Genomic DNA, 23,634 nt, shown 5'->3' with positions numbered 1-23,634 from the left:
ATATACGGTTGTAATGTATCAAACCCTTACAAACATACCTACACTAAGTCTGATCCGGATTTAAGCAGGAATGCAACAAATTATAGAGATAACCATAAATACAGAGATGCAGTGGAAATAATACTTCATTTCATTACTGTAAAACACTGAAATATCCTTACAAACGAAAATGGAAATAAACCAACTAAGGCGATGGTAGCTTATCTCTGAGAAGAGATACGGCGGCTGCGTGCCTCTAAACTGTGTTACAAAGAGGCTCAAATGCCTATTTATTGTTGAGAAACAATGGAAAACCATAAACATACATAAACCTAACCCTAGAAGATGAAACGCCAAACTGTGGGCTCCATTTGGGTAAATTGGTACATCAACTTCCTGGGGTCATAACTTTGGCATACGATCTCCATTTAAGGCACACAATATCTCGTTAGAAAGATCTATCCGAGAACTACAAATTTGGGAAGAGGAACATTGGTCCATGACCATGTTGCTCTTGGTTTTCTGAAAAAACATCGTTTAGGGCCTCAAAACGGCTTCAAAATTTTAGTACCCGAAAAACTACTAAAAATAGTAAATTGTGCTACAATTAAGGAAACTGAAAGACTGAAAGAGATAGTTGTGGGGGTCCAAGTGGGATAGGTGGGTGGCCACCAACATCCACCTTGATCATTCCTCCCCCCTTAGGAAGCAATGATCCCCATTGCATTGAGTTCCTCCATTTGCTGAACTTGGTCCTTGGTGAGCTTTTCTGCAATCTCTGATGTGTCCAGTACTAGTGGGAAGCATGGTAGAGGGTGGTCCACATTGAACACTCAGTGCAAGCGAAGGAATGGTGGAATGTTGTGCTCCAAAGCATTGTTCTCCATAGCCTTGGTACTCATGGTGTAAGGATCATGTCGCTTCTTGTACTTGTCATTTTTCAGAATGGAGCAGTGATATATCAGCCCGTTGGGTGGAGGTGCTCTGAGAGTCAGATCGAATGAATGCTTGACTTGATAGTGTAATAGTTTTCTTGTGGGTGAGTAGAAGATGCTCCTATCTTCTTTCATGACTGTATCCATCTTCTACTGCTGCTGCGTAGAGGAACCCTTCGCGGGAGTCAGGGATGTGGCAATGATCTTCCCCTTACTTTCGGAGTGAACCAGACAGAAAATGAATTTCCTAGTCTGGGAGATGAGCTTGCTACATTTATTAGCATAGATAAAATAAGTGGCGGTAGGTGGGGCTACCTCCGGTATCCTGTATAATGAATTACCCAAAGAAATAATAATAGCACGAGGCCTTAACACATACACAACATGTCGCCTCCACAAGTATGGTTGGCCTAATAATACATCACAAACATCTAGAGGTGCAACATCAAACAATACCTCATTTGTGAAGGGTTTGATGTTATAGGGAAGGCAACACTACTGCAAACTCAGAGATCTTGTCCTTGGTGAAGCCATTTGATACTATATGACTGTGGGTGTGGGGTGCTCGATAGGCCCAACTGCTTCATGCCCTCTACTTAAATGAGTTTCTTTTCACTGCCATTGTCGATTATGAATTGTAGCGGCGAACCCTTAAATCACATTTGTGAGTGGAAAAGACGATCTCCCTCATCTAGATCTTCGGGTTTATTCTTCTAGATCTTGGCAGTGGCAACAGTCGCGCTGGGCTCCGCATCAATGATCCACTTCCCTTTGTCATTCCCCTTGTTGGGTTCTGATTCAAGGTCGAAACATGTATCTGATTCTAAAACCTTCAACTCAGCCACCAGCGACTGCTTGGTTTGACACTCATTTGTGTTGTGAGTGGGGATCTTATGGAACTCACACCAGTTTCCTATGTCCTTCTTTGACTTCGTGGTGTTGTTCTTTTCTTGCAGCTTTCACAGGTTGTCTTGGGTTGCCTATCTTGGCTTTATCCTTGGTTCTGCGATTTGGGGAAACTTTTCCCTTACTTCGGATTCGCAGATCCAAAGTCTCGTTTATTCTATTTAAACTTCTGCTCGGTTTTGACAGCGTATCGATACACAGTGCCAAGCGACGAGATGTTCAGGAACTCCATCTCTTCCCGGATGTACCTGTGTAGGCAATCACGATATTTGAGTACCAGATGCAACTCAGAATCTTTGATACCCAACTGTGTGTGAGGAGTATGAAAATTTTTTATGAACTCTGGCACATCTTGGTCCCTACCTTGCAGCAGCATGGTCCACTTTATATATTTGTCCTCATAGCTTTTGACAGGGTAATACTGCTCCTTAATGTCATCCCAAAATGAACTCCAAGTGGGTGTGGCTGAAAATAGTGAGCGCGTACTTTCATCCTTCTGCTCACAGTAGGTTTCCCACTAGTCCTTGACGTGGGGGGCTGCTTTGAGAAGAGTGAAAATAATATTTTCCCGACTGGAAAAATCATGAATGGAAAAATCCCCTTCTAGCAGATTTAACCATTTATCTACGACATCTACATTTATTTGACCCCTAAAGATGGGGATTTTAAAATTAACTTGTACCTTAAAGGGTGTGGCATTTCCAGAGTAGCTGTTGGAAGCTGATGCGTCACCTCTGAGTAGCCGCTGAAGGATCTAGGCAAAGTTGTCCATCATCGCGTTCCTTTTCCGCTCGAGGCCTTCTTCGAGCAAGATTTTGATAGGATCTCCTGCCCCCTCATCTTTCTTTTCATTCTCCATGGGAGGTTGTCAGGGTTTGTGAGGTTGCTCTTGCAAAGGTTCAACCAGTTCAACCGCTAACTCCTTATATCCCGACCTTGTTGGAGACATGCAAAGAAAAACAGAGAAAGAGGAGACCGCTCTGATACCACTGATTCAGATTTAAATAGGAATGCAAAAAATTATAGAGATAACCATAAATACAGAGATGCATTGGAAATAATACTTCATTTCAATACTGTAACATACTGAAATATGCTTACAAATAGAAATGGAAATAAACGAGCTAGGGCGATGGTAGCTTATCTTTGAGAAGAGATGTGGTGGCTACATGCCTCTGAACTGTGTTACAATGAGGCTCAAAGGCCAATTTATTGTTGAGAAGCAATGGCAAACCCTAAACATCCAAAAACCTAATCTTAGAAGATGAAATGCCAAATTGTGGGCCCCATTTGGGTAAATTGGTACATCAACTTCCTAGGGTCGTAACTTTGGCATACGATCTCTGTTTGACACACACAATATCTCGTTAGAAAGATCTATCTGAGAACCACAACTTTAGGAAGAGCAAGATCAGTCCACGACCAATGTTGCTCTTACTTTTCCCAAAAACATCATTTAGGGCCTCAAAACAGCTCCAGAAGTTCAGGACCCAAAAAACTGCTAAAAATAGTAAATTGTGCTACAACTAAGGAAACTGAAAAACTAAAAGAGACAGTTGTGGGGGTCTAAGTGGGATAAGTGGGTGGCCACCAACATCCACCTGGATCAAATTCAGTCAACTTAAGACTTAATAGATGTTCCATGTTGACATCCAATCACTCTCAATCACAAATTCCAAATATAATGGTCTCAAATGGACTTAATAAGTCATGTGAGATATATATTTCAAAGACTTAAATGAAAAGAGAGGGCAAGTAGTTAGAGATAAAATAGTGAAAATGTAGGGAAAGTGGAAAAGGAATGAGGAATGGAAAATAACTTCAACAAATATTATAATCTTTGCACACAGATAGTAAGTGTTTGTTGAAGGTGTCCATGTGATTAGGAGTGAGAGAACCCACCTAAATTATTCCCCATGCACTTATGAGGGCCTAAGGAGAATGGTATAAAGTTTATGGTATTGCGTTTATAGGTGTTGAGAAAAAGGGTTAGGGTTTCATTGTAAATTTGAACATTAGGGTTAGGGTTGGACAGAGAAGACATTAGTTGTGGGTATCATAGATTATAATGTTGTGTTATTTCATGTTGTATGATATTTATTCGTTAGCAAAATGATTTTCTAGAAACACATTCTTGAAATGAAATTGGCAGTGTCCAACCTGCACTAATTTTTCAAGTTTTTGTGAAAACACTTGCAACGAATTTTAATAATATGACTACCGGTGAATTCAAAGTGTGTGACATAGTTTAGGTGGAGCATTATTCCTTGTGACATTTTTCTTACCATTTGTTTTCATTTAAAAATGAGTGTTTTAGATTTATTAATTTCTCTAAGTATTTTGGATTTATTAATTTGTTTATATTAAAATTATTAGAAATATTTTAATGTAACTAATAACTTTACTTTTCACACTAAGAAGCATGTAGATAAAAATTATTAATATAGCTAATATTAATATTAATATTAATATTTAATAATTAATAATAATAATTATATTTAATAGTGATATTAATATGCTTGATATAAGTGTATTTGGGTATATCAATCACATTTTACTAGTAATGTAGTGAAACCCCCAAAAATATCATGCACCTCACCAACCTTATTCAAGAAAAAGAATAAGATACATAAAATCCTCAAAAATTTATGACATATTAAAATATCACAAACCTTATTCACCAAATTATTATAGGCGGCGACCTACCATAATACCCTAATCCTTAATACTTCTGAGAAGAATTGTGGTCATTTTTAATTCCTTTACAAAGCCTTCACATGAATGCGTGCTAAGTTAGTTGTTTGTTTGGGGTAAAACTACACTCTCCCTCTTGCACTATAAAAATAAACGGCCTTTTAAATCACGAGTTTGATCGAAGAGGGGCTTTGTAGTGCAACAATGATCGTATCTCTGCCTATTCTTCTTTCTTATTCAGGAGGTGAAGATACAAAGATTCTTCTTGCAGGTTTTTTCTCATCGTCAGTGGTGACCCTAAGAAGAGGGAGTAGGGTAGTTTTAGATCGATCAGGCGTTTGAATCCTTTAGAGAGATGGCAAGGGTGAAGCCGAAGACTGGCAGCGTGTGAAATACAGTGAAGCCATTTTTCAATGGAGGAGCCTCTAGTATGCTCACAAAGTGTGTCATCCAGTTCATGGACATGATCAAGGTGTTTTCTACATCTCTTGGATTTTTGGACCTTTTTGTTGCTTTATGTTCATCCTTCAAATTGATTGACGAAGAGATTGATCCTTCACATAAAAATTCAGTTATTTTAATTTTGGAAGTGCTCAGATCCAACCCAATATATTATGGATACATAATCCCAATATATTATGGATACAAAATTGTATGTAAATCTATTGAAAAAAATAAGCTTCTTGTTTCATATTTGCATGCCCTGTAGCTTTTGTTTAAACACCAAATCACAGAAATGTGAACTAGTCTGATTAATAACTAAGTTTTGGTGTTAGTTTGTTTTCGGATGTAATGGATGATTTGAATTGACCCAAATTTTTGCAGGTGCGTATTTAGTTGGGTCAAGGTTCAGGTTATCATGTGGCAAAGAACATGTTGAGGGATGAGGGCTTTTGTGCTTTTAACTAGGTTAGTTTACATTTTATGTTAATCCATGACAATTACTTATTTTTCTCATATTAGTGTGGTGCTTGCCCCTCATCTTGATGTGATACATTCGTCCTCATGGGTTCTCACATCCACTAAGAGGTGACCTTGCTTTGTGGTCCCTTCATTGAAATGATTGCCTTTGATGCTTACCTAGATGCAAGCACATCAAAAAGCAATGTAGCAAATTCCTGGTTGAGGATTTCAATAAATATATGATTTTGTTGACCAATTTTGATTGTCCCGTGTGTGAATATATAAAATCAACTTTTTGTACCAGTTTAAGGAATGATACCATCATGTGTGTGCGTTAACATGGATGGGATGCTAATTGCATGTTGTATACATTGTGATGTAAATGAATTCCTAATCTGGAAAAGGATCCACTCATGATGCCATTTCACAAATTCTTGCACTAACCAATTCTGGTAAGATGTTAAGGTTCCATGTTCTCCTAAGGGTCAACCTACCTATCCATCTCTTTAAACACGCACAGCACACATGCTGGCTTGATCTTATGCTTGTTGTGGGGAAAATGTTGTTGTAGTGGAACCACCAAATCAAATTTATTCGGGTTGACCCTGATTTGAAGGGTAGATTGATAAATGTTTTGCATAATACATATATACAAAAAAAATTTAGGTTCCCCATAAATTTCCTGGGAGAGACTCCCCAATGCAGCAAACATAATACTTTTTGCGGTCAAAGAGATCAACTCTTGCTAGTTTTTTTCCAGAACTAGAATAAACTATAGACAATTCAAAATGCCTCATTTTTGGGCTATCAATATAATATCTGTTTAAATAGATACAAGCATAGGTTAACAAAAGACTATTAACACAATTTCAACGAAATATTGTGAGCAGAGAGAACCACAGTTATATATCTGGCCTAGTCAAAAATGGTTCGATATCTTCCTCAATGAGGACAGCCAACTTGTTTTCCACTTCTTCAATAAGGTCATGGTTGTCTTGGATGAACTGGAATTTCCAATGCCATCAACTTTATCCCTATTACCTCCATTTCTTTGTTTAGTTCTTTCAAGCACTTCTTGTTTCTAATTTCTCTCTTCCAATTTATAAAGACATAAAAAAAGAATTGATGAACCTCTTTATTTAATGCAATGGCTACAATGTAAATACTTCTCCATGGGAAAAATTCATTATTTTTCATTTGTCATTTACTTTTGCATATGTTGTCCCTTCTAAAATCATATTTAACAATGACATCACTATTGTTTTTGGTGATTTTTGGAATTCCAAGATTTACACATTTGCTCCAATATTCATTACACACAACTTCTAAAATATCTTTAATTCCACTGCAAGAGGAGACTAAAAAACTGTAATGTTTGTGCAAATTATCCCTAACAAGGGTGACATAGGAGAAACATTAAGTTCATTGAACTTTGCCACCACAGTCAAAGGAATAGAACTAGGTCTGAAACGAAAACAATTTGATTCTAGTGAGGTTTTGAAGTATGAACAAATGGTACTTTCAAATAAATTGATTATGCATTTCTAGTTAGCATACAGGTAGAATGATTTTGCATGCATCTTTTCAATGAGTATTATTATTTAATTCAGAACATTCCCTATAGGTTAGGCTAGACTATTCTTGAAAGTGTGAATGCCTTTGTGTAGTTTGAGAAGGCCAAACAAGGATGAAAGTTAAAGGATGACATGATGAAGAATATGGAAGAGAAAATCTAGAACTTGGACATGAAACTTAAGGGAAGAGAACAACTTTGTAGAATTTTTCAAGAAAATGTATTGATTGTGCATTCATTTTTTCCAGTACATGTGATGATAAGGAAGTTCATTTCTAGAGTATGTTAAAGAGTTTGAGGTTCTGTAGGTAAAATAACTAGGAAAACTTGAGACAAGGCTTAGAGAGAAACATGAACAATGGGAGGAGATCATGCAATATGGGGGAAAATTCAGAGGAAAAGAACAAATTTGTAGGAATGCATATTTCCATTTTTTATTTAACTTTATTTTCAAGTACTAAAGATTTCATTTGTTTCGTTTAGTTTACTAAAGTAATACTTTTCTTAATATTACTAGTCATGCAAGTAAAGGATCTTGAAGCACAACTTGAGGCCAAATTGAAAGGGAAACAATTATAGACAAAAAAAGAATAGAAGAACAACTTGAAATCAGGCTCAAAGAGCAAAGACAAAAAGAGGAGAAGGAGGGACTGCAATATCTAGAAAAACTTGAAGGAAAAGAACATATGTATAGAAATCATCAAGAGAAGGTAACGTTGAAACTTTATATTGTCTTTTTGGATCAAATTTAATTTTGAGTTCAATGCACTCTAGTCTCATCTGGTAGGGATTTTTATTTGTTATGATGTATAGTCTCACCTACTAGGGACTGTTATTTGTTATGTTGTATAGTCTCAAGGCTTTGTGTAATTTTACATGTCATGCAGGTAAAGGATCTCGAAGCATAACTAGAAGCCAAAGTGAAAGAGAAACAATCACTGCCAGACAATGTCTGAGAAACCCCTGATAGTCCATCAGTTACTAGTTTTGGAAATTGTGACATATGATGTATTGTTAGAGGGGCTTGGCAATGAAGGGAGAGTTGAGGAGGCCAAAAATATTTTTTTGAGTTCTTGTGAAAGGGTTGTTTCACTGAGGAGCCTCAAGGTTAGTTTAAGTAGTCAGAATATTATACGGTTTTTTGGATGTTTTCTTTATCAAAGATTTGACTATTGATCTTATAAAATTAGTAATTATCTTTCCATCCTTGTTTTACAGGCCATTTATAAACATTATCACAACAGCAGTAATCTTGCATTGCAAGAATTCATCATTCCATTCATAGTGTTTGAATTGTTTTTGTCACAATTTCTAGACATACATTCTTTTTGATGGGTGACTTCAATTTGCACATTCAGTGCTATTAGATTTTATACCACAACTATTGGTGTCTCTTTATATAATGGTACTCATCTCTATCCCTAAGCAGCTAATTATTGTATGAACTTGTGGATGTATTTCTTTGAGCTACATGCATCTTTGTTTTTTGTTAATTTGACCTTTTGCTTACTTTCTTTGGGGAAATCTTCTATCAAAACCGACATGCCACTGACAAATATTTGGGATGATTGAGTATTGAATTCCATGCATCCACAATCAATGCATAGAAAACGAGCTTCTAGGCATGCAATTGATTGAGAAATGGTAACATAAATAAGCTAGGCATTCAAGTTGTAAAATCTATGAAATCACTTAATTAATCGATAATAAAGGCCAATAGCATGGAATCATTTTTTTCTTTTAGTTAAGATAGTTTTTACATTAACAAGCCTTTGCCCAAAATTTCTTCATCGCATTACTTCTCTCTAGCTTTGATGCAATCTTATCATATATTTTAATTTTAATCAACAATCTCCCTAATCAACCAACTTATATTTATATGAAATACAAATTTTTCCTTAAGTGTACAAATTCACATAGAACTTATGTGCACATGTTGTATGTGGAATACACTTTCACATTTCTCCATTAAACAATATCACTCTATGTTCGTAGAAGAGCCAACTAACATGTGATTTTTTTTTGGCCCATAGAAACTCTTTTCTGTAGCTCAACAAACTCATTGAATGCAGGTTACATAGACCCATTGTGTAACATTTTGCATTTGATTCCTCAAAGCCACACCTTTACCTGCTTTTTGTAATGTGCCAATCTTACCTGCATGGGGAGGTGTGTGGCCTAGCAAAGGAAGAAATCCGCTCAGGGATATGTGTGTGGCATGTGGGAAAGAGAAAACACCCAACAAAGTAAAAAAATAACACTGCAAGGGTGTTTGAGCTATCGAGGGTTTTGTCAGACATGTTCTTCTATCTTTGATTTTTGTGTGCTCAGCATGTGCATTTTTTAGTTCAGATATCAAGTTTCATTGAGAGACACAAAATGGTTGTAAGCTAATGACTTTTGCTTGAAACATGACATATAAAGCTTACAAATAAGAGAAATTAGTGAGATTCTTGCTATAGATAGTGGACATAATTATATTCTTTTGGTTGATAAATTTTAAAATTAAAATGCAGAAAACTAATCCTGAATTAAATTGATTTTCTTAGGCATTCATGATATAGATTATAGCTGAATATGTAGAAAGGATTGACAATCCTGATGAATTGCTTGAAATCTTTTTGGAGACTTTTCTTGAAGAGCCAGTTGAAGTGCAAGTGAAGTTACCCACTTCCACTATCAAATTAATCCTTAAAAATCCTACTATAGGGCCTCAACAAATAATTCAGGTCTTTTGCATTCATCGTCACTACCTTCTCTTAGAAACTCATGCCTCCTTTCATATTTTCCTAGATATTTGATCTCCTATTTATTTTTTATTGTACTTAATATCTACATAAATTGATTTTAAATGTATATTTAAAACTGATACCGTTTATGAGTTCTATTCAGACCCTTTTTTACACTCATCGTTATATGAAATATTTTTCCTTTTGTTTTATGAAGCCATGATTTCAATTGGATTCAAAAGGACAAGTGGAGCATCCCAACTAATGTAGCCTATTTTTTGAAGTCTCATATATATTGATGATTAAAAGGGATGGTCCTTTTTCATTTCAATACAACCTTGTTTTTCCTTATATGCCTCCTCTTTGTTTAAATTTCGAGAAAAAATACTACTTTCTGTCTTGCTTATTTCATTTTCAAGTACAACAGTTGCTCATATCCTATAGTTCTAGTCTTCATGGTCAGGCTGCCTTTTTTTTGTGTTCCCTTATCTCTTTCTTATTATTTTCTCTCTAATTATCTTTACCTCCGTTAAAGAAAAAATTTTCCTCAAAATATTTTTCATCAATTTCATGATTCTCCTCTTCCACGGGAGGTGAAATCATGGTTTCTAGAGGTTGTAGTGGAATATTACATACTATGAATTATTGTTATGTTGTTTCATATTAATTGTCAGGTAGTTAATAGATAATATATTATTAAATAAAGGAGACAAGGTCATACTTGATCATCCCCATTTTGGATCTAGCTTGCCTATAAAGGGAAGTATATTATATGTTGTAAGGTTTCTTTTTGAAAATTTCTTAATAAAAACATTATTTGTTTGAGAAATATCCTATTAAGCATGGAAACCAACAATATTGTAGGCTCCCGCTCCATGATAATGGGTTCCCATATATCATTTTCCTTCTTTCATGTTGGAGGCTTCTTTCCCTTAAAGAGTGCTAATTCCAACCAATGGTATTTCATTCTATTGTAGTGGTCAGGGGTGCAGTTATGGTGCCTTTTTTTTGTTCTCTTCCTTCCTTACTGATGTAATAGAAAGGCCTTTCTTAAGAGTATTATGATTGTTGGTAGTAGGAAGAGGGAGCGAAGAGGTTAGTAAGAGGCTCCCTGCTCATAGTGTAGGCTTCCTCCCTAGAACTACAATCCCCAAGTATATCACACTATATCCCAAAGTTTCTGACAATAGGTGAGATCAACTTACCAGAGGTAAGGATCACACTCTACCCTATTATCCTTGATCTTGCAATCTTGACCCTTGAGAGTCAGATAGTAGAATAGCTGCATCCATCAACTTGGGGTAGATCCACCTACTACAAGGGGTAGGGATCACACTCTATCCCAAATCCCTCATCCCATTGGCTAGATGGGGAAGTTATCCCATAATGTGGGCAAGATGCTAACTTGGGAATACACTGACTAGGGGGGATCTCAAATCTCACACACCCTATCAATCAAAGGTACCTCATCCACAGGAGCCTACAAACTCAATTCCTCACCTTGGGAGCTCAATCAAAGAGGAATAGTAATGTTCATTATCCTCAATTAGCTGATACCCTTGCCTAAGAGGGTCACATCCATCAATCCGTGTTGTTGCTCTGTGAAGATGAGAAACACATCACTGTTCTTGTATTTGATATCGACTTCAAATAGCTCACTAAAGAGTTTAATCATACTGCCTCATGAATTATCAAGGGAAACAATTATATGTTTTCCTGTTTATATAATACATCAAGTTTCAAAACAAAAATATATAGCATAAAGAAAAAAACACCATATTCATGTTTTCTCCCTCTTACGCAGGGAAGTAGTAATTACACGCCTAAGCTTGTCTCATATAGCAACTTCATCTTAACTCATGAAGATGTCTCTGACACAACTATGTATGATTAGACTTTGTCTAGATCAACGTGAAAACAAGGATCTTTCTGGCTACATATTTTTATATAGACTCCATCTATGCGAGCAACACAAGGATTATTCAAATCTAGCAATAATAATTTACCAATGCACTCTAGTGAAAAAAAAAACACTTCTATACAGGAAGTGGATCCTAAACTAGACACATGTGCCAAAACCCATAATATGTCATAGTAAAGTTCAATACAAGCCCATGCTTAGTTGTCTCACTCATGTTGTTGTTCCCATAGTACTCTTATTTTTGTTGCATCAGTGGTGTGGGAACACTACTTGTACTCTGTTTATCCCATGCTAAAAGTAGTGAGTCATTCTGTTTCATTGTCGATATTATACACCAAAGGATGTGCAAAAAATTCATCCTTGATCTGTGTCATTTGACTAAGTACTTAAAACCATCAATGTGCCATGTCCAAATCTCTCCTAGTGGTGTAAAGGTGGTATGTGTGTCTTATGTGTTTCCTATAGCGATATGCTTATCGAGATATGAATATATACATGTTAATTTTTTCAATGTGGTAATCATTTCTTTGACAGTGAAAATTACTTTCATATTGATTGCACATATGGAAATATATTGTATGAGTGAAAACATTTTGTTCATGGAATGTTGTATATGCATAGTGAAAGGTATAAATCATTGCCATCGGTGTTGACATATCAAAATTGGGTGAAAAGTATTGTGGGGATAGAATTGGACTTCAATCCTCTACTGGATGGTGATCTTGGCACCATAAGAAAACAACCCCAGCAGCCAGTATTGAACCAAATTTGAACAAAGGACAAGAATAATAATCTCATCTTGTTCATAAATTTTAGAGACACTACAATTTAGTTCCACATCCATATCCATGTTGACCAGACTTAGCTATCTCACTCACGGTATTGTGATCATAGTACTCTTATTTTCTTTTCATTGGTGGTGTGGGAACAATACTTGTACTCTGTGTATCCCATGCCAAAAGCAGTGAGTCGCTGCGTTTCATTTTCAACATTATACACCAAAGGATGTGCAAATAATTCATCCTTGTGTTGTGTGATTTGACTAAGTACCTATAGCCATCAACGTGCCCTACCCAAATCTCTCCCAGCGACGTAAAAGTGGTAGGTGTATTATGTGTGTTTCCTACAACGATATGCTTATCTAGATGTGAATATATACATGTTAATTGTCTCAATGTAGCAGTCATTTCTTTGACAGTGAAAAGTACTTGCATATTGCTTGCACATATGTAAATATATTGCACGAGTGAAAGAGGTTTGTTCACGGAATGTTGTGTATGCACAATGAAAGGTACATAATGTTGTTATCAATGTTGGCATATCAAAATTGGGTGAAAATAATTGTAAGGATAGAATTGGACTTCAATCCTCTACTAGATTGTGATCTTAGCACCATAAGAAAACAACTGAAGCAACTAGATATTGAACCAAATCTGAACAAAGGACAAGAATCATGATCTTAGCTTTTTCATGAATTGCAGAGACATTACAATTTAGATCCACATTCTAGATCCATGTTGGCCGGATGGATGGGCCATAGACATACCATTTATGATTTACTGATAAATCAGAATACCAAATTTCTAAATTTCGCTAGGGTGTGCGAAGGTTCCTGTGACACTATATTACTTGTTGCAATGTCTTGTACTTTCCTTCGTTAAGCGGCATGCTCAATTAATCTTTTTATTAGAGAATGTGATGCCTGAGGTGGCTTGTTGAGATGCCTCCCTCTTCATTGACTTGTAATTCTACTCCCAGTACTTGAGAAACTCCCTATAAAATGGGGATCTCCTTCTACAGATTTTACAAGTGTTGAGATTTGATCGCACCCTCTTCATTGAGGGATTATTTTTCTGATTGCAAAATAGACATCTCCATCTTCAATTCTTTTAGATATGTACTAGCTTCCAATGTCACAATGGAAAGGCATTTTTTAGCTCCTTCAGCGTGTGAAATTTTTGTTTGAAGGTATTTTACTTTCTCAAAAATTATATTGAGCAGTGGCATGCTTTCAGCATTTGTGTTTTCTAATGGTCCCCCTACAATATCAAGTGCAAGAAGTATATTTCGAAGCTTCTCCATCTATACTTTCAATTCCTTTTAAAATATCATTTTAAAGGAAAGATTATTCATCAATGAATGTTTGTTTTGCTTGTTGTATGTGAATTGTCCTTTCTAGTTCTGACACCCTCCTTTCCACAACTTTATACTCTCTTATATATTTCTTGGATTCAACTCATAATGTGGTGTTTTTTTTTTTCCATTTGACATAGTATGGCATGTAACTCTCCTATCTCAAGCTAACTATTTTTCCATTTTTATATCTCTCTTTGTAGTTTGGTCTTCAGATCATTTCCTTCTGCTTGTAACAAGCAAACCTCCTTTCCTAAATTTCTTATTTGAGTACTTCATGTTGTAAGTTCATGTTCATTTTTTTCTTTCACACTTTGGAAAAAGCATATCCATTCATTGAGGTGTTCCACATGTCCATGTGAATTTGTCAACTCACTGCTCAGGTTCATGTTTTCTCTTTCAAGTTGAGAAACCCTTTTCTAGAAATTGTGCAAATTTGCTTCAAGAATGTTTATTTGCTTAGTGCATTGTTGATTCTCAACTATTAGGGTATGCTTCTATTCCTGTAGATCTTGGGAAAGTAGTTTCTTCTTCTTCAATTCATCACCAAGCCTCTATGCCTCTATTGTATGAGATGATAGTACATTTTCTAGATATGTCTTTTTGTCTCTAAGCTCCTCCTCTACTTTTTCAGAAATCTTTGACATTGCTAACTTTTCCTCCATAGTTTTGGAAAATTTCCCTCAATTTTTTATTGTCATCTTGCAACTAACAAAACACAACTGAAGATTCTCTGGGTCTAGTCTTAATAGTTTGATTTGCCTTGTCATTATCTAAAATCTTATGTCTATGTCATTCCTTTCCTCTTTCGAGCAATAAAGTTATTGATGCAGACAATTTCTCTGGTCTAAACAAAGCGCCACTTCGTCCAACAAATTGACCTTGTATTGCTTCAATTTAGATACCTCCTCTTCTAGGGTTTTAATAGACATTGATGCGGATGAGATTTTCTCCACCAGAGCACCATTCATGTTTTGGAATTGGAAAATCTCTTCCTCTAGAAGCTTTATTTTTCTGTCAGCATCCTTCAACCTCTCAGTTCCCACTTGTATCTTTATTGTCAGAGCATTCTCTTGTTCCTATGATTGACTCAATGCCTGTTGGAAGCTTGTTAGAGTTGCATCAATCCTCCTATTCTAGACAGTCTCTTCTTGAAGTCTTATTTTAATATTTTGTTCCTCATTATGTGTAGAAGTTAGTTCTTCCATTAGGAGGCTCATCTCCTTGACTAAATGCTCCATCTCTTGTTCAAGGGAATTCTTGTCCCTTTCTAAGTCATGTGCTTTCTCTTCTATAACTCTCAAGTGTAGAGCTCCAATTGATAACTCATATTTAAGCTTTTGTTTTCTTTTTGTGCATCCTTCAAAGTTAAGCCTCTCAGTTCCCACTTATATCTCAATTGTCAAAACTTTATCTTGTTCATGTATTTGACTCAATACTAGTTGGATTCTTTTTAGTGTTAAACTTTCTTTCAATGTCCCTCATCCTCTCAGTTCCTGCTTGTATCTCTCTTGTCTAAACCATATCTTGTTCCTGTGATTGACTCATGGCTCGTTGGAGGCTTCTCATAGCTGCATCAATACTCATGTTCTGGGTTGTCTCTTCTTGCAATCTTATTCTAAGAATTTGTTCCTCATTATGTGTAGAAGACTAGAAGTTAGTTCTTCCATTAGAAAGCTCATCTTCTTGATTAAATGTTCCCTCTCGTTTTCAAGGGGATTATTGTCCCTTTCTAAGTGGTGTGCTTTCTCTTCTACAACTTTCCAATGTAGAGCTCCAAATGAGCTAGGTTTGAAAAGGATGAACCAATAATAAAAAAAATACCTGGGTCTAACAACGATGAAAGCAAGGCTCTGCTGCAAGGTGGGTAAGCCCGATCTAACCCTTAACTATCCTCCCAACCCCTTCAATCAAAAGGATGATTTCAAGACTACCTCCTCCTCCTCCTCCTCCTCCTCCTCCTCCTCCTCCTCCTCCTCCTCCTCCTCCAACTTTCCAATGTAGAGCTCCAAATGAGCTAGGTTTGAAAAGGATGAACCAATAATAAAAAAAATACCTGGGTCTAACAACGATGAAAGCAAGGCTCTGCTGCAAGGTGGGTAAGCCCGATCTAACCCTTAACTATCCTCCCAACCCCTTCAATCAAAAGGATGATTTCAAGACTACCTCCTCCTCCTCCTCCTCCTCCTCCTCCTTCTTCTTCTTCTTCTTCTTCTCTATGCAGCCACTACTGCAATTGAATAAGCTAAAGGCCTATGTATTTCTTCTCTTTCTCCCCACTGAATAAGATAAATCCCTATGTATTTCTTCTCTTTCTCCCCAGAGAACCAGGTCATGGAAGAGCACATTTATCATCCTTTCTAGGATAGAAGGATACTTGGAATGAGGTCATGGAAGAGCACCTTTATCATCCTTTTTGGGATAGAAGGATACTTGAAATCGCAGGCTACTACTACTATCAATCATAATCAGAGGCACCCAGACAACACCATAGAATTCTCTGAAGATCCACCAGTCTAGATTGACACATACTATGGATGAGAGACACTATTGCTTCCCATATGGGCTTATTAGTATGTTGCAACTTTACGTGGCATGGTACAGAGCGGAGCTTGCATGATATATTATGGAGATTATTATGGATATGGAGTGATGAAGCATGTGGCTCCCATGTGAGGGTCCAGAATCGAGGTCATCTAATTTAAAATTTTTAACTTTTTGATTTGTTATGTTTACAAAGAAATTTGATGAAGAAAGCTACCCAAAGCTCCAAACTTTTTGTTATGAATTACTCACTTGTACCTTCTCATTCCCTCTCTGCTAGTTGAATGAAATATTGTAAGGGTTTTAGGTCAATAATATAGCACAAGAATTTCAACTTTCGTCTTCCAGAGGCAAGACTTTGTAGAGTAGGGCTTTGAGTCTTGGCCTTGAAAAATAGCTCTATGGTTTAAATTCAAAGAAATTTACTTTGATTGTGTGCCCAAATAATATCGTTCTTTTGGTGGTTAATGACTGAGATGGTATTGGTAAGTCCAAAGATCATTGCTTTTCCTTGTGATTTCCAGTAAGAAACTATAATAGTTTAGAAGCAAAGCATCTTCAGTATGCAGGTATATGACAAAATATTGATGCCTACAATATATTTCAAACACCAATCTTTTTTCATGTAGAATTATTTTACAACATAGTATATTGATGGCCAACCAACATTTTTTGATAGGGGTGGTTTGGAGGATGACAAAAGCCAACAGATAGATCGAGGATGGGGTGGAAAGACTAAACTTATTGAAAGTTAAGAAGGAAAGTGACCTTAGTATTACCAATGTCAGGGTTGTTGTAGATAGAATCCCCATATTCATTACTCTAACTCCTCCACACCCCTTCCTTTAATTCAATCCCTCCCATCTTGTCCGTATAATTCAATAGTAGTCCCTCACAAAGAGAAAGTCCTGAAGGGGTATAAGGCTACCGAGTCTATGTATTATGGTGGGTAAAGGCACATTTAGTGGAACCAATGGGTGGTTGTTATTCTGGCTACCGCCCTCATAATCCCTATGTTATAAAGATCCAGGAAAGTATGTATTTTAATGGCCCATAGTTGGTGACTGATCAGGCTTTCAATATCCCTCGCCTTCCAAAGTATGGACCTTTAGACTTCATTAAGTTTCTTAGTTAATTCGGATGGTACTAGTGAAAGCCCATAGATGAAGTACAGGGAAGACAGGCCTTGATATGACACACGAAGCCCCACACAATGGATTGTACAACAATGTGAGTTATTAGTTAGATTGATTCTTTCATTACTTGATACTGGGCCCGAAGAAGGCATAGCTAGAGGTTACAATTCACAATGCTGAATAATAAATAGAGAATTGATAGTTGTTCATAAGGCCCACTCTAAAGCTAGTCCAACAGTAGCAAAGACCTTACTCGGCCTTAACATGGATTTAACTCAGAGCCCCCAAATGGACCAATTTCTTGCAAATCCACAACTTCATTTCCTAGTTGGCTACATTGCACAAGCCTAATTTTTTGTGTATATCTAGTCTCTACCACATAGTGGCAACCGAAACCTATGCTTTGTGTCAATACAAGCCTGACCACCCTGGTGCTAGACTACACTTCGTGGGAAATTAACAAAATTTTGGTTTAAAAGGTACATTTTTTACAAACATTAAATAAAATGTTAATGTTTTAGAAAATTTCACTTTAGTAGGTGCTCAAGTATAGTGTGGGCCTTCGTTTATGTGTGTGTGTATGGGCAATATTAACATGCAAGTTATTTTATGTGAAATAAATTGGTCAGTGTTTTTGTTGCCTTGAGGAGATTTGTGGTTGTTTATATGCCAACCATGTTAATTCGTCAACTTGCAATCATGAATCATGATAGCAGCTTGTGTTAACCTTCTTCAAAGAATTTGCAAGATCATATCAACTTGGAGAAAGGTCTTATCACAAGAGCATTGTAGCCACTTATTCTTAGAGATACAAATCAACTTGTACCTGATGTTGTTTTCAATTATATCAGACTTAGTTTCAGGAAAAATAGCATTGGGATTCATAGAGAGACGTAGCTTACTTCCTAAGCTAACTCCTGGATGCACATGTATAGATGAGATGCACCACACGAAGGTGATTTTACTAATTTTTTAAGATGAAGTATCTACTTGTGGGAGGTTGCTTGGTTAGCAAGCAAGGCATTAGGAGGTTGTTTATTTTGTAAGCAAGGTATGTGGAGGGCTCCTTAGAAATCAAGCAAAATGTATTCGACTATCAATATTGGAGAGGGCTTGTTTGTAGATGACACACTTAGTTTACCTCATGATTTGACATTGTCATTAACAGAGAACAATAATCTTAGCCATTGGAAGTTGGCACAAGTTCCTTGCATTCTGGTGACATGTCAGCTCTATTTTTGAGGGTTTTTTTATGAAATCTTACAACCATTTTACCAATTAGAATTGCACCTAGCATGTTGGTTTTGTATAATATTTATAGGAAAGGAATATGGCCATGCTTTAAGATCCTAGTAGCATTATTTAGAAGACTGATTTTGTTTTGGGGGTTTCTTACTCAGCAAGCAAGTTTTGTTTGGAATCCAATAACTGAAGATGCTTTGATGAAAGACAAAGATTGGTTTGCTGAGTGATTACTGGGCCATTTCAGATTAGTAAGGTAGAGTGTTGTTGATGGAGATGTCGTATGGATGCTTTATATGAAGGTACCTACAAGAACAAACAACCTTATCTTCATGACTTAGTGAAGGACACTTTCTTTAAGTACAAGAAATTTAAACCTCGAACCTTTTCTTCATCCTAAATTTAGATTGGGAAGGGGTGTTGTCTAGCTTAGCAAGTAAGCATGTTTTCAGACTCCAGAGAGGCACCTCACCATAGTTGTGTTCACCTTGCTTTTATTATATCAATAGTAGCTTGATCTAGTTTATTTCATTCTAGGTGCTTCTCTAGGAGTTAGTTTTAGCAATTATGAATATAACATGGACCTTAAAGTAATGCATGATTCCACTAGGGGATAACCTCATCATGTTGCATAAATAATTCTAAGCTAAAGGATGCTTCTTTCATTCAAACTCTTTTTGGTTAGTTTGTGCATTAGTTTGAAATTTTTTCTATTATGAGGAAGGGATAAACATTGTATGACAGAGGTTGATTACCATGTTATTTTGGAAGATGAAATCTCTTATGTGAGTGATACTGATGCCCTCACTTAAGATTGATTTGTGTGATTACACATGAGCTACTTTCAGCAATATTGGGGTGCTAAGGAATGTTATCCTATTAAATTTTCCCAACTATTGTAAACTGACAAATTATTTGCTAGTATTTTCCTTGCTTGATAGGCAAGGTAACTGATTTTAGCATCACAAAAGCACTCCAAATTTGGACAGGGATGGTGATTCATGCAAATTTAAAGAAGGTGTTCCATGTTTAACATTATGGTCTCAATCTTATGTGCACTTACTTGTCTACCTAGCTAAAACTAATTGAATTATCACTATGTCATAATTCTAAGATCATTTCAAAAGTTGTTGGAAATATGGAAATGAAAGTTTATATGCTTGAATACTCACAGTTGCTTGGCTGAATGAAAATTATGTCAGGGAGGACAAATTGCATGTAGAAATTTATTGGATATGTAATCCCATAATGAATATTGGTTGCTACTACATATAAGCGTTAAGCATTATGATAATAATCTTATAGTTATTAAATATAGTTTCTAAATGATATAGATTTCAATTTTTTATTTGAACATCATGTGGTGACTTTATGTTTATGATACAAGTGAGATGATGGATTTGTATAGTATGGACAGATGATGGCTGCTATAAACTAGGAAGCACAGGGAGAATGCTACTATGATGAAACTAGAACCCTGCGATATGCCTTCATTTCAATGAGCTATTGAGTGACAAGAGGCAGCTAGTGGGATGAGTTGCCAGTAGGACTCTATAGGTTTGTCCTTTTTTTCCATGTGAAAGCCTTAGAAAGATGGATCAACCAAGGGATTATTTAACAGAGAAGGGAATTCCTAATCTTAGAAGGGTGACTATAGAAAGGAAGAGGGGACTTGAATAAATACGTTGAGATTCACTTTATATGTTGGCTGGGATAAAGAACGCATTATATGTTTTGGGTGTGTCGAACAAGACAATGAGCTGAATCTCACCCACGGAAGCCTTTTGGGGCAGAGATATATTCATACAGATAAGCATTGGGCTGAGTTTTAGACTTTCTCTTATATTATGAATATATATGCTTGAGTTATACATTTTTCAATTCCTATGGATGGAATGGCCCACTTGGCCCTAAATTTAGCTTTATTTTGTGTACATCCTCTCTCCTATCATTGTACAAGGATTTTCTTAAGGGGATTAAGCTATCAATAGGTCCAAGGTCAATTAAAAGAGCAAGTGAAGATTACAGGTTAGTGAAAAAATCATGGATGATTCCTGAGTCCATTTGCCTAGTTTTAGATATTTCATACTTTCTCATCTCTTTCATGTCAAGTGATTGAATTCATTTAAAATTATTGACTTGAATGTATCCAAATGACATGAGGAAAGAAAACTTAATAATTTACTTATATGCCCCCATGAGTTATTGTTGGAGTGCATTAATTTGAGGTTATCATACTATGTACTTGAATTTTTGATAAATAGATATCTTGACATTCTCCAAGTGTTCCTTAGTTCCTTTCATTTCAATATGAATGTTTTTGGAGTTAACAATATTTGAGTTATACTTGCCTTGTTAACTTTTTCTTATTCATTCTCTCCAATTGGATGGAAGCTACCTGTAAAATTTGAATTAAAAGAAACATTTAATTTTCTATTTTTGAGGTTATAAATTGCACATTTGCAAGTATTCCTTCAAATTTGTAAAGATTGTTTACTATTAGAGCTTAAAATTGCAGATTTTCAAAGAACGCTTCAGGTTTCAGTACCTTCTGTCTCTCTGTATTGTTTATATGAATGTTCCATTCTCTTTAACCAAGCTCTGCCTTCTTTGATATTCATATACCTGTCTTATTAGGGACATCATTGGTCATGGGTTGATGAACCTGAAACTCCTTATTCCAAATGAAAAGGATACAAATAATATTTTCTTAATAGCTCATAACAAAGCTTTAGAACCATTGGTTATCAAGTGTCTAAATATATATTGTTTTAGTATATAATCTAGGAGTCACAATAAAATTAGAGAAGCTATTCTTGTATAGCTATGGACAAAATACATTAAAAACATTATTTCCTGTATTCAAACTATTGTTTAATTAAACATTCTCGAGCATGGTTCCTATTCACATTTTTATGTGTGCATAATTTAATCCATAGCTACTATAGCCCTTTCTAGTGCTTTATCTAAGGAGGCAAGGCCCATTCTATGATAGTTGTTATAGTGTTAGCTAGGATTCTTGGATTTGATTAATAGTTCCTCTTCAATGTTCATGCATTTTTAGTGGTGGATTAATTCCCTTTTTCCTAGTAGAATACCATTGTTTCCATTTTAAATTGAATTTTCATTTATAATTTGACTAATTTTTTTATATTTTTTTTCCAATAAATCAGTGTTGTCTGGTGAATAGGCCACATATCATATACACCCTTAAGACAATGTACATTACAAGCAATAGAGGTTGTTATAATTAACAAACTATGATTACTATTAGAACTAAACGATTGATTACGATTATCTAACATAAGCTTATTTCCATTGCTATTACAGTCCTAACAAGAGCTAAGAGCTTATTTGGAACAGGAATCATGACATTCACTGGATGCTTAATTCTACAAATCCTAATTTACTCAATCAAAGTGGGCATCAGGTTAGCTCCTCTTCTTTTACTTTTAGCTAAAATGTTAGAACTAGTTATGTCTTTGATTTTGTAATATTATATGTACTCTTGTTTTTGCAGAATGTGATAACTTTTGTTCAAGGAGACAAGTATTATGGAGCTAAAGCAACCATAAATGTCTGGGATCCTAAAATTCAGCTTTCAAATGAGTTCAACTTGTCTCAGTTGTCGATTTTGTAGGTTCATCTAAAGCAATTGCAAAAAGGAAAATCCCAACCCCATTCTAATGTAATGCCTTTCCTGGATGATTGTGTAGGTGAGTCCAGATATATATGGGAAAAATAACACTAGGATCTTCACATATTGGACTGTAAGCTCTTCTACAACATGCCCCTTGTAGCTTCAATTTCTTTTCGATTGTGCTTGGGTGGGGGAGGGCTGAGCTTTCAAAGAAGTTTGGTTAGTTGAAAACATATACTTTGACAAAATAGTTACATTAATGGTCCAATTTTATCTTCTTGTAAAGAGTGATGCTTATCAAGCTACTAGATGCTACAACTCGCTTTGCTCAGTATCATATATCTTGACAATTTATTGACATACATAATTTGTTTTGAACTAGGAGGATCAAAAAGAAGGAAACTAGTGGATGCAATTTGGAAATCTCAATGTCTTAGGATACTGGTGAGCACCTCTATTTTCCTACTTAGTATAAAATGCCAACATGATTGAATTGGGGTGGTGAGGTTGTTAACTTGCAACCAAATGGGGAACATGCCTCCACTCAGATGGGAGACAATAATTTCCCAAATGAAGGATTCAGACAAGCTAGTTGCTTTTTGAATATCCGGGTAGTTGATGGGTTGAATAATCTGAGAGCTCCAAAAAAATTAGGTACCTACACTGAGGCATCCAACTTCTACGATGTTCAAAAAGCGTACAACAATTCTTGGGGTAACTACTTCTATTATGGAGGTCCTCAAAGATTGTAGATGGTCTGCCTCTATGACAATAGTATTTCTTTCTTCCCCTTGTCTCTTCTTGCATGATATTGTGGGAAAGTTCATCTGAAATAGAGAGTTGCCCTTTCCAACTGTATGAATGATATTTCTATGGTTTTCTGTAATCAATGGTCTTCATAATCCAATGCTCTGAATAGTTCAAGCTTTCTGAACTAATATTGTAAAGAGTTGTTAACATAAATTCAATTATTTGTATGGCTCTTTCTATATGAGAATCTCAAATATATTTTTCATCCAAAGATTAAATTTTCAAGGTTTTCCTTTTATCTTCACTGATGAGTAATTCCATATGCCTTCCAAAATGCATTTCACTATTCACAAAAGTTGTTGAAAGATGGGGCTAAGTTTTTTTCTATTCAAAACTGAAGGGCTATATAAACAAATTTCCTTTCTTCTGATCAAAGTTTTATTATTTTAACATTTATAAAACTTACTGTAAAATGAAAGGTGATGTGTTCTTCCAAACCGGCCAACAATATTGAGGTTGTGTATTTTCTAAATGCTTGAACTAGGATGA

The 23,634-nt window shown here is 35.8% G+C and overlaps 1 pseudogene; it reads left to right on the top strand.

Moving 5' to 3' along the window:
* The window catches only part of LOC149149131 (uncharacterized), a 144,458-nt pseudogene extending 121,371 nt beyond the window's left edge, over nt 1-23,087 (top strand).
* The last annotated feature ends 547 nt before the right edge of the window (nt 23,088-23,634 follow it).

This window comes from Pinus tabuliformis, chromosome 9, assembly GCF_031772625.1.
Source record: "Pinus tabuliformis cultivar Carrire ecotype Pingquan chromosome 9, CPIR1, whole genome shotgun sequence".
Classification (NCBI taxonomy): Eukaryota; Viridiplantae; Streptophyta; class Pinopsida; order Pinales; family Pinaceae; genus Pinus; species Pinus tabuliformis.
This window is presented reverse-complemented; position numbering and strand designations above follow the sequence as displayed.